The sequence below is a fragment of the Cryptomeria japonica genome, chromosome 5 (assembly GCF_030272615.1).
Source record: "Cryptomeria japonica chromosome 5, Sugi_1.0, whole genome shotgun sequence".
Classification (NCBI taxonomy): Eukaryota; Viridiplantae; Streptophyta; class Pinopsida; order Cupressales; family Cupressaceae; genus Cryptomeria; species Cryptomeria japonica.
The window spans coordinates 587,770,583-587,774,810 of record NC_081409.1 but is presented as its reverse complement, the minus strand read 5'-3'; positions in this window follow the sequence as shown (position 1 = coordinate 587,774,810).

Here is a 4,228-nt window from a genome sequence, read left to right as displayed (position 1 = left end):
TCCTATCTAGAATCAACTTATCTACCATCTCCCTAGATACCATGTTATCTTATGAACCAAAATCAATAACAATTTTGCTTAGCTTACCTCTCCACTTACATGTGGTCCTGAATAAACTCCTCCTTTGGATGATGTCTTTCTCCTTAGGTGTCTTAAACAAATTTCTTCTCACCATCAATGATTCCCCTTATTTAGGATCAATATATCTAGTTGGAGAGTTGACACTCTCACCCTCTTCTTCTTGTACCAACTGCACTCTCTTTCCACTCCTCCTTTCTCCACCACTTTATGCAGATCCTTGCCTTTCAGGTCACTTAAATATTGGGTTTCCAATCTCTTGGAAATTTTATCATCTACCTTTGAATGTAGTTGAACTCCTTCTTCCTCCAAATTTGCTCCTATAACCATTGAATCCACCTATTTTATCAGCAAATTGGTCCTCGCCTTTGCTTCCATGTTCTTAGTCTTCATGGGATTGTATGGATGTAGTGAAGGATCTTCTACCCCTTTGATTTATGCCTCTTCCTCTCATTGGCTTATCTTTCTTCCTCTTCAACTTGTCCTCAACCTTGATTGCCAACTTATAATACTCCTCTACTAGCCTTGGTGTAATGAGACTCAACTCATCTTGGATGTTGTATCTAAGGCCATTGAGATACCTTGCCACCATATCCTCTTCATATTATTCATGCTTTGTCCTTATACTTAGTTTGTAGAACTCTTTAGTGTAGGCTTGCACATCTAGGTCCTTTTGCTTAAGGTTTTGCAGCCTCTTGAACAACTGAACACTATAATCACTAGGAAGAAATTTCCCTTTCAGTTTTGCCACCATTCTATCCCAAGAAGTTATCTTGATCTTCCCTCTCTTTCTTCTCTCAGTTTGTACAAACTCCCACCAAAGCAATGGATGCCCCTTCAGTTTTGACTTTGCTATCTTCACCTTTTTGTCCTCTTGTACATCCTCACAATCAAATGATTGTCCATATCCCCTATCCAATCTAAGAGCTCTTCTCCATATAACTTCTCTCCATACATGGGTAAGTCTACCTTGGCCTTATGACTTTCACTCTTGACTTCCTTCAAAATCCTAGCCATCCTCTCTTATTCAAGGTCCACTTGCTTCTCTTACTCCCCCTATTCTTCTCCTTCTTCCTCTTGGCCACTCACATCTCCTATGACCTCATCCCTCCTTTGGTTGACTTCAAAGGATTCTATTCTAGAAATCATCCTTTCTTACAGTTCTCTCAACTCTTGAGCATTCTTTTCTTTGAGTTTAGTAACCTCTCTTGCAATGGCACTCTTTGGAGGCATCTTGTCTTCACACTTCTCAAAAACCTTTTACTTCCGGCTTTAAGGAATATACTCCCTTTTCTCTAATAACTCTTTGATTCAAAGAATCCAACCAACACACAAAGTAGGGGAGATCTTTCTCCCAACTCACCTATTCAAACAAGGTGACAACTCTTCACAAATTCTCAAGAGCCCTCACAAGGTTATAGTTTTTATTAAGTAAAAATAGGTATTTGAAAGGTACTCGAACCTTTTACAAGCCAGGAGAATAGAAAAGCATTAAAAAAGTGCCTGATCACTTCAAAAAGTCAAAATGAACCCACCGGATGGGCACAACTTAAAACATCATTACATAATTACATAAAACTTGGAACAGACAGCAATAGGAAAGAAAAAGACAGCAAAGAGATAGAACCAAGGACAACAACTGGAACTAAATACTATTTAGGATCTCCTCAGCGTGAACAACCATTTGTTTCATGTTGTTTGTCTTCATATCCGCTAGCTCCCGACCTTCGATGTCGACCTTATTCTTTGTGTTGGCTTTGGTCCTCCATTCATGACCCTTCTTGTTCACCCACTCTTTATCACCTTCCTTCTCTACATTGTTCTCGTACTTGTTGATAAAAATGTTCATGTTGTCCACCAAAGATTTAAGAATTTGGAAATTTTGATCAGCAATCTGCTTGACATTGTGCTCCAACTTGTCAATTCTACTGCCAAAATCTTTCAGTTTGTTGTCCATTTCCTTTCTATCTCCCATCTCATTGACCTTTTTCTCTGTGGCTAATATTTTTCCAACCATACATTCAATAGCTTGCGCATTATGCAAAACGACCACTAACTCTTTAACATGCTTCGCCAAGGGCTTGTCACAAGGTTATAGTTACTCATAGGGCTTCAATTCCTAAAAAATGAACTCATACTTATCAACCCTCATCCAACCATTGGTACACATTAGTTTAGGCTTATTTAACTTTCCCAAGACCAACTTGAGACTCTCCGACCCTCAAATCACACCAAACCCTCTAAATCCCACTCACACAAGGAAATCTTCTATTAGGACTCCAACCTGTCCATAAACACAACTCTCATTGATACATAAGTATTATATAACCAAGGGTATTCATCTTCATAGCCAAATTATTATTATTTACCCCCCCATCCACCCAAAGGGTCGTAAGGAAAGCTAAAGTAGCAATGCTTGCTAGAATCAATGAAAATCCCAAAGACACTGAGAGGGGGGGGGAATCAGTGTCTAACTGGTTAACAAAATATTTATACTTATTAAAAACTTTGCATCCCAAAATAGTGTACCGGTAAATAAGAATTAATGCAGCAAATAAGAATAACAGAGACAACATAGAGAACACACCATAACACAAGATATTTAATGAGGAAACCTGGTCTGGGAAAAACCTCAGTGGGATTTGTGACCCACAATATTCACTCATTGGCCAATGAATAAATTTTACTTACATGAGGGGCCTGCACATGCAGGAAGGCCAACAACCTAGAGCTCAGTGCTCAGCTACAAAATAGAAGTCTCATTGACTTACAAAATGGATGATTAAATCCAATACAATGTACTTCTCAAATCAGCATCAACTATGCCAGGTTCAGTATCAGTTTAAGCTCAGTCTATAACCAAAACCTTGTTGTCCTTATACATAATTCTTCTGTCAATTTTGCATCATATCATTCCTCTTTTATTACACATATCACTCTCCAAAATGACCTACAAGACTTCATACATATATGAGTCTTTTACAATCTACAAAGTCAGCTTACAAAAGGATAATTATATTACAATAAAAGATATTTTCATGTCAGCTTGAGTGCCGGTATACTGTTGCCGATATAATCTAAATGATGGTGAAAGTGTCTGCCAGTGTCGATGCTTGCCGGTGTATATAAAAATCTTAATGTTGATGAATGACAATCGGTTGCCTATCAATTTGTCAATCAGTTTGCCAATCATTTTGTCATCAATGACAACACAACCATTCTCACAAACCATTCTCATAAGAGTGTAGAATGCCAACAACGCTATCTTACTGTGGCAACCACAAACACTTAGAACAATCATAATAAAAGGAATCAACTCCCCCCTCTAGGACTTTCTAACACTTCCAAGGGTCACTAAGGGTCTCCACACACCTTTCCTAATTTTTTCCCACTCATCCATTCCACTCTTCACATCTTATTCATAAAATCCCAGTCCACTAACCCTTTAGGATAGTCATAGGTTCACTTTAGGACAATCATATTAATGATGGTTAAATTGATCCACCAAGGGAAAAAATGCCTTGGAAAGAGTTTTCAATAACCCCTCAAACCTCTCCAAGCCTTCAACCAACCTCAAGGAGCCCAATCTTGCACTTAAATCAACCCACACATCACCAGCTTGCAGCCATTTTCAGTCTGAGACACAAAATCAAACTTTGTGTCATCCTCAGCATGAGTCATGAACATCAAAGAGCCCTGTAGCCATTAAAAAATGAAAAAAAATAATAAAATACAACTTTCCACCCTTTTGTGGGCTTTTACAAGGGTGGAAAGTGAGGTTTTACATTTTATTTGTACAGTTGTAAACCCTGGGCAGATTTATGACAATTTTCACCAAAATTATGATAACTTGCTCAAACTAGAATGAAATTTAATGAAACCAATGGAAAAATGGATGGGATTAAATCTCCTTTCACATAAAAATAGTTACCAATGCTAGAGATAATTATTTCATTGATAAAAATGCAAAATAAAAGACTGCACTGTTGGAAAACTTAGATAATGCATGGTAAAACTTAAATTTTCATTGATTATACTTCATTACATCATCCAACCGACCCTTTGGTCAATTAAATAGAGGTATATAGATATTTTAACTTCCCCCCAACATTAATAATTAACTTATGAAAGTTAACTATCATTAACCACC